Genomic DNA, 9,291 nt, shown 5'->3' on the forward strand with positions numbered 1-9,291 from the left:
AGTAACTATGAAATGGATCAACATAATAGTTTTTCATATGCAAGACACATATGTACGAAAGAAACATTGGTAAGGGCCATTTGTAACACTGTATAAGTCCAGCTGACTCTCGTTCATGAAAATTAATAGAAGGAAATTAGAAACATTGAGAGCTGAAGAGGAAAATAGCTGAAGACTATATGAAAGGTACAGTCTGTTCCAGATACTGTTCTTTTGCCTAAAAAATAAAATCATTCTGTAAGTAGATGCACTGCATTCACTAAGAAAAATAAGTAAAACTAAATGGGCAGCTATTGTAAACAATGTGATACCACACTGAGTGAGGTACTTTGTTTTGGATTATAGCAAACAAAAAATAATTTTGGAAATATTCACCTTATGCTTCATTGCAAAGGTCATGTCATGGCAATAAAGAGGTACAGTAGTAATGGCTGCTTATGGCAGGAATGGCAAGTGAAGTGATGAATGGGGCCACAACTATGAAGCACACCAAACACCACACAGCTGGGTATGTTGCTTTCAGAAAGTCAACACAAGAAGGGTAAAAATAAAAGAATTCCCAATAATTAAGAATATTCAAAAGTTGAAAAGGTTTGTCATCAAACACATAAGTATATTTATGGCCAGCATGATACAGAAAATGTATAGTTGTAGATGGTCAAGGTGAATTGCTTTGAAAATCATGCAATTTATAATCATGAGAACATTCTGAACTATTACCATTTTCTATGACGTTAAAACACAAACAGCATATGTTATTCTACATACAACAGTAAGCAGCAGTTAACACAATTTGTATCTGTTATTGAAATAAAATTAAAACAGTGAAATGCACAAGGTGTTGAGATGCAGCAGTAAAGACAACTCATTTGAAAGTAAAAGTTTACAAAATTTTTCAGTCACTCTTCTACAACAGTGAAATACGGAATATGTAGTGGGTTGTGAAGAGTGTCTTCCAGTATTAAAAAAAATACTGATATATTGAAGTTGTGAGTACAAAACAAATTCACAGTTTATCTATCACTTTAACACATTTTGAACAGTACTTTAAAATGTTACTACTTCCATGATGCTTGCTGTAAATTTAATATTTTCTCAGCTGTCTGTACTAAACAGTGCATTAAATTATGATCTTTGTATAAAAAATTTATTTTGATGTCACTGATACTTATTTACTGTATATTTTTTTCAAATTTATAAAATGTTCTAGTTGCTGGCTATGGAAAAAAAACCTATGCTGCCTGTGGAATATAGGTGTATCTCGTCAAGTGGAACTTTGTAAGAGAATTGTGTGGTGGAATGGCAATGAAAAGGCACATCCAACTGGACCACGGCTCGTAAAACACTGTAGTGCCCAAAACCAAACTTTAGGCTGATGACAACTTTACAAGAATGAAAGTTAGAAAATAACTGTTTGTGAGATGTCTTTATATTTGTTAAAGCATGTAGTATAAACTGAACACAGTATAATGAGTTTCCTGCCAATTACATACAAAACAAAGAAAATTCAAAATCCAACATTTAAAAAAAAAATTACAGAAATAGTCAAATTTCTTGAAGCTTTTCTGACATTATTCCATTGAATAAAACTAGTTGATCACAAGCTATGTATATATCCTGAGTTCTTCATTCAATAAGGGCTAACAAGCAAACGATAATTTAGAAATTACATAATTTTGTATGTGGCTTTATCCCGTTCCTTCCCCCAATTCCAATTCTCACCATCCAGCATAAACATGTTGTGTCTTCTTACTTCCTTCTATGTATAAATTTTGCCTGAAGTTATGTCTATTAGTACTAACGGTGTGATATGTCATACTCAAACAAAACAAGTTCTAAGCATAAGAAAAATGGCAACTCACCCAAAACCATGACATTGTTCTATTCATGCATAGTCAGTTTGTTATGGAACATCAGGCAGAAACCAAAACTTTTTACACAGCAACAGACATGGCACATATCTTTTATACATGGACTCAACTGCTATGTGAGTAGTGTGTGGACTGTGTTTATGTAATCAATAACTTACCTTTGCCATTTACAATACAAGTTAACAGCTTGAAAATAGAGGTTCTCGTATGTTATGGCAGAACAAATATTTGAATTTCACTAAAAGTATCTAAAGGTGCACCTGTCAATACATGAGGGCAACAGAGAACCTAAGAACAAGTTTCCATCCACATGTCCAATTCATCCTAACTACCTTCCACCCCCCCCCTACCAGCAAATCATTCAAAGAAGAGTATTCACACTGAAAGGAATGTCAGCTTGACAACAATGAAGGATGCCAGATACCACAAAGTCAAAATGCCTTGACATACGTGTTTTAAAGGGAAAAGTATCTAAAAATTGTAGTGACTGATGTACTGAAGCAAATGTAGGCTCACATATTGAAGAGTTCTGCGGTATACAATGGATAACATTCTAAAAGTGAGCAACAATTACATTTAGAAAATTAGCTTACTTTGCATGCTTCCATTCACTGATATCATATGGATTAATCCTAGGAGGCAATGTTACATACAAACACAGAGTATCCATTACACAGAAACATGCAGTAAGGATAGCATCTGGTGTCCACCATCGAACTACATGTAGGCAACTGTCTTAAAGATTAGGCATAGTAATAACAGCCTCACAATATAGTTACACTCTTACGTAGTTTGTTATGAAGAATCAGGTACACTTTGAAAATAATTGCCACATTCATAAATATAACACTGGGGACAAAAATAGCCTCCTCTATCCACAACTTAACCTACTCTTGCACAAAAAGAAGCGAAGTATGAAGTTATAAAAATACTGACCACCTTATGAACTAAAGGTGCAACAGACAATGGACGTTTAATAAACCAACTGAAATCATTTCTGTCTGACAACCATTCTTACTGATACATGATGTTCTGAGTAGATCATATCTGTATGTATGTGGATGGGATACACATATCAAATTTTTCTGTAGGTTAGGAAAAAAATCCAGTTATGTAAATGGCCAACCTGTAGCCACGTCTTCAAAAACAAAATGTATCTTATTCATAAACCTAATGACCTGTTCTACATCATAACAAGTAGTCACAAATATGATCCACAGAACATGCAAAACACTAAAAACCAAACTGTGAATAGGTATTCCTCATGACAGAGTGACTTCAGTCAGAGAGGACTTCAGTCCTCCCCATCCAATCTGGTGGATAAGCGCAGTAATATTTCACTAAAGTTCTTAACAGATTTTATGCTTTGACTTCTGGTGAAGCAAAAGGACACATTTATGACTATCTCATTCATATCCCATATTGCTCATCAGGCTTAATGAATGTAATACAACTTCTGCAAGCCACTGGGATGTATCATTATTCTGATGTACATTCAGTGTAACTACTTCTCTCTCACACAGTGTGATAATGATCTTACACATCTGCCTTTCTATAAGTAATGCTACTCGTTTCATGCATGAATTCAAGCGGGCACAGAAACTGACCAAATGTTAGAGTGGTTTTCTGCAGAACTATTAGCACGTAGCTCTGGTGTTGAACTATGACGCTTAACACTGAAAATATCAGAAACATTTTTTCTTATTACACGATGACCATTGTAGAATAGTCATAAATAAATAACACTTCTTAATAAAATTACTCAGGGTCGCAGTGACTTTGATTCAAATGAGATTACTTCTCATGGCAAAGACAGATTCCAGGAAAATGATTTTTTTTCATGCATACAAAATAATAAATTTTCTTGTCCAGTTTTCATGAGAATTCATACAACCTACCAAAGCAGGACGCTGGAGTTTTGCCCTGTTTGGTCTCTTGTAAAAGGTCATAAATAAAATGTCAATAATTATCAAGAACTGGATGAAACAAACCTTAAAATCAATACTAAAACATAAAAAAATAATATAGTCACATGTTACAAAGTTGTAAGCAAGAAATAAATCCCTCTTCTGGTGCAACATTAAAGAACAGGCATAACAAACTTTACACATACAACAAAGAAAAAAATGTACTACAAAAGTGAGATGATAATTTAATGTAAAATCTCTTCTTTGATTCCACAACCATATTTAGAATGGCTGGGAGCTAAATAAAATTATATATATCACAACAGAATATTTCAGTGATGTTATTTTATTAAATATTCACTATAAAATTATTTGGAAACTATTCACAGTTTGCTTAATTGTTTCACAAACACAGAATACTAACACAGCATTACAAGGAAGAACATATATGGATGGAAGTGAAATGGTAAAACATTTACCATGGGATGGCAGAAAACAGATATACTGAATTTTTAGAATTGCTATATACAAATAGAACACCATTTAATTTCCTGCATCATGCAGCCACACCAATGTCAGTCTTGTAGACAAATAATACCATATACTAAATATACTTTCACACTCTAAGTAATTCTTTTACTCAGAATCCAAAGCAAAAATCAGTAATTTCCCGTCTGTATATCAGTTATGAAAATCACAGAAGCTGTTAAACAATACAATTGCCTGATCACCTCCTTAACGTTATGTATCAATGTAAAATGTTGGCACAGTATTTGAGTTCAGTAAATTGAAAACAAACTACAAATGACTGTAAAATGTGTTCCACATCATAAATAAGGTTTCAACACATAAGCTTTTCACAGTGTAACAAATAAAGTGGGCTTAGTAATCATCCACATAATGATGTTACATAGTGGTAAAACACTGAATGTTTTGAAAGCATTCAGTACAAGCATTTGATTACAGTTTTTTATACTTTTTTCAGATCACATTTAGTATTTGTTACTTCAATAATACCACATCTAATTATCAACCTGGGATAATAATCTATTCGTAACCACCTATTTGCAACAAAAATACAAGAAACTCTCTCTCCTACCTCAATAAAAAGAAAAATATAAACAGAAGAGTGTCTGCAAATGTGCTGACAGCAGTAGAGTTTGTCACTGAAATCAAATTTCTAACATATTTCTTTAATATTCTTTCTTGTACTTCAATCTCTAGATCACAATATCAAGTGAACCCACACTTTCCATAAGCTGCTTTATACAATCTGCTATCCATTCTCTTTCACAGTAACTACATCCAGAGTTTTCCAACATGAATGTTCTAGCCATAAGTGTTTCATAGCCTTCCTGAGAGAAGAGTAATCTCTAATCTCTTCAATAATTCTGACTGGTCTTCTACCTACAATTTTTGTCAACAGTCACAGCATACTGTACATTAAACAGCTTATAAAATGGTGAGACTATTATCTCTCATTCCCAACTATTTATAAGCTGCTTATTGTTGATAAAATTAATGCACAAAAAATCAGTAATAGATGTGGGACAATAGCTGGTATCAGAAAAGTAATAGGAATGTAAATCTGTCTGTATGATTAGTGATAGGGTAGGGAATTTAAAAAATCTTGGGTTATTGATTGCATTTGTAGATAGGAATAATGCACAGTGAAAACTGGAAGGTGGTGTGTTTACAATCTACTTACTGCTGAACTCTTGTGATATATACGGGAAAGCAAGGAAAGAAAATATTTCAAAGGAGGAGGACAAGAAAGCTGATAATGTTTGTAATATGTTATTTATGTTTCAAGAGGCAATGGCATACGAAATAAGAAGTTAATATTATCATAAGCACAAGGAGCGAACAATGAGACTAGCGGCAATGGTGACATTGTCTCTCTCTCTCTCTCTCTCTCTCTCACACACACACACACACACACACACACACACACACACACACCTTAATGGATCAAGACCAACACTTTTGGGTTTTAATTACCAGAAAAAAACAGTTCTCACATCCTTCATTGTTGCTGATACTCATAAATCCAACAAGAGCAGATTGTTATAGGAGCATAGTCCCCACCCCTTTATAAAGCTGTTTAACATTCTTGACTACCCACTATATTTTCATGTCTTTGCTTTTATGCTTTGGCTCCACTTGAAGATATACAGCCTTTTACTTTCCTTTACAGTGTCAATAATTCATTTCTATTCCTACATATTGTACGAAACTATGTTTTCTTTCTTTAACTTAGCATCTGTTACATATTGTTAAGTTGAAATATGTTACCAAATACACTTTTAAAATATCATACTACAGAACAAAACACATACCAAGTGAAATATTCTGAAAGGACAATTGCAGTCAAAGGAAAAGAGTTACATAAGGCAATGATGAAATATGCTGATTAGTACTTTCAGCCTGGAATCAAGTATACAGACTGACAACATGACACATTGTGCATCATTGTACATATGACGATACTTGATCAAACACCTCATTTGACTTATTTATACAGTGTTTAGCTTTCATGTCTTTTATATATGAGAAGCAGTCTTTTTATAAGAGTAAGGAATTTAAATTTTTAATCTTAAATACCTACTGATATATTAATGATGCTGGTAATTTCTTCTTCTTTGGGCAGAAAGGTACAAGTTCAATTAGCACAGTTTACCAGGAGACACTTATATCATTCTATCTGAAGGTTATTTATATTTGTGTATGTTCACCCCAACGGAAAAATTTCCCGGTCAAAGTATTCAAAATATGCTTATATCTTTTCAGCCCAAATAGAGTTTTTACTGTTCCCTGTAAGTGAGTCATAACTATCTCATTTCTCTCTGTTTATGACATATACCCTTTTGCCTAAAGAAGAGAGAAAATTATGTTTTCCCTTACAAACAGAATTCAAGTGGTATAAAATATAAGACCACTGTCTCCATAAAAATATTAACCATCAACTTTGCTTTTCCAATAGGTCTATGTATCCTTTTCCTCAAGTACACCATGTCTTGATGAGATAGATTCAGTGATACAACTACTTTGTATGGCAAGAAATAATGGAGAAAATTATTTAAAATTTTGAATGTCAACTGTTCTTGGAAACAAAATACTGTAAGTGAGCTTCAGCACACTTACCAATGAAATTATAGTTTTAAACATGCATTCCATCATACTCCATTACATCCTTTGAGAACTACAAACAATAGGGTATCTACTATCTTAGCAGAGCATTGTACCACTGACATATACAAAAACTTGCAGGTTATGCATAATTCAATCCACAGAAAGAACAGGAAATTTAAATTTTAAATGTATTTTTAACTCTTTTACTTCTGTGTCACAGGTACGAAGTAATTTTATCACTAACTCTGCCTAATTGAGAGCTGCTATCCTGTAGTCAAAAAGCAGCTTAGCTCTGTATGGGGAAAAGAAAAAGATTACAACCTAGGATGTGACAACATGCACAGTTAAAATGTGAATGGCATTTGGCAATGTTGGCCAGAGGGCCTCTTAGGGGTTCAGCTGCAAACAAGCAGATATGTTTTCTGAATGTCATAATTCTATTACTCAGCTGTCCGGACAAGCTGTTTATTACACAGCCGGTTTCAATTTTAAATTGAACATATCTGATTACATAAAGATCTGACATACACACCTGACTTCTATCGATTTAATGGTCTCTCGTAAGAGATGAAAGGCTAATAGAATTTTGCAAGGTTCCTCAACCTTACAATAATGCTGACCCATTTCAAAAACATCCCAAAAAAACAGAAGGCACAGAGACCACCAAATCCAGAACCAGGAGAATTTCAAATAGACCATGTAGCAATATCCAAACTAAAGCAGAAGGAAATTGTGTATGAAAAGTCAATACGGGAATGAATATTGAAACAGAACATTAGTTATCAAAAATAAAAATCCATATTATCCCTTGAGCAAATGCACAAATGAAAACCCAAAAGGTACAGAAGATAGATAGAAAAAAACCTTTAAAAAGATTCCTTTGTATTCAGACAACAATTAGAAGAAACTAAGAGTGAAAACTGAAGACACATTTCCAGGTTAATTACAGAAGTTGGCAGGAAAGTGGCCCCTCTAAGAAGAGCTCTGAAAACATTGCAGAATGCAGATTGTGATGAAGTTTTAGACAACAGCATACTGGCATGGCAAACATGGCAGAGGAAAATGAGGGCATGCTGAAAAGTGATGCCTCCAAATTTTTTTGTGTGAAAATTCTTAGAGCTTTTTAAATAAAATAATTGTTATTAACATCCGACATCTTCATTCCTACATATTTGCAGCTTTCTGCCACAAGAGGGCTCCGAATTGTAGCCTGTAACTTGGTGGTGTGTAATGTAACTATGTTGGTGCAGGAGAAAGAGTATGCTGTAATCGAGATTCCAGGAGTTCACTCACACATGGAGCACCATGACACTGCCAGACCACACACGAGTGCTGCAACATCTGCAACAATCCAACAACCTGTATGACTGTCATTGATCATCCTCAATATGGTCCCAACTTGGCCGTATCTGATGTTCATTTGTTTTCAAAACTTAAAGAACACCTTTGATGACTTCACTTTGATAGTGTCCAAGCAGTGCAAGCAGAGATGAAGTTGTGGCTCTGTCAGCAAAGTCAAACTTTCTACAGAGAGTATGTTGTGAAATAAAGATGTAGACATGAAGAATAAAGATGTAGAATGTTAATATTTTTTATTTAAGAAGCTTTAAGGATTTTCACATTAAAAAATTGGAGGGCATTACTTTTCAGCACCCACTCATAAGAGCCAGGAATATTGTCAAAACTTCAAAGAAAAACAGAAGTCAACAGCCAAAATACTATGAAATGTATTGAACATGAAGTAATTTGACTCTATTGAAGAATATTTTCAGTAGATCAACACAATAGACTCTTATAAAATATTTGTCCGCCCCGGTAGCTGAGTGGTCAGCGTGACAGACTGTCAATCCTAAGGGCCCGGGTTCGATTCCCGGCTGGGTCGGAGATTTTCTCCGCTCTGGGACTGGGTGTTGTGTTGTCCTCATCACCATCATTTCATCCCCATCGACGCGCAGGTCGCCGAAGTGGCGTCAAATCGAAAGACCTGCACCAGGCGAACGGTCTACCCGACGGGAGGCCCTAGCCACACGACATTTCCATTTTTATAAAATATTTAAGAAAGAGCTACACAAATATCAGTTTCCACATTTATGCTTTGGGACAGAAAATGGAGAAACAGCACTGAATAACATAGAGAACTGTGTAATGCTAACTGGCAACTCTGGAAAACTGCTCAACTGTGAAGAATGAAGGGAAAGACCAACCTTCCTCCCCCTGGTTTTGTAAAAACTCAGGAAATTGACAAAAAACTACAATGTCATAAATCATATGGAGAAGATGGCATACTGTCAGAAATGTAGAAAATAAAGCATATGGAGAAGATGGCATATTATCCAAAATGTGGAAAATAGAAGGTCCAAACTTTAAAAAACTTTTGCACA

The sequence above is a fragment of the Schistocerca serialis genome, chromosome 3, assembly GCF_023864345.2.
Source record: "Schistocerca serialis cubense isolate TAMUIC-IGC-003099 chromosome 3, iqSchSeri2.2, whole genome shotgun sequence".
In the NCBI taxonomy this organism is placed as follows: Eukaryota; Metazoa; Arthropoda; class Insecta; order Orthoptera; family Acrididae; genus Schistocerca; species Schistocerca serialis.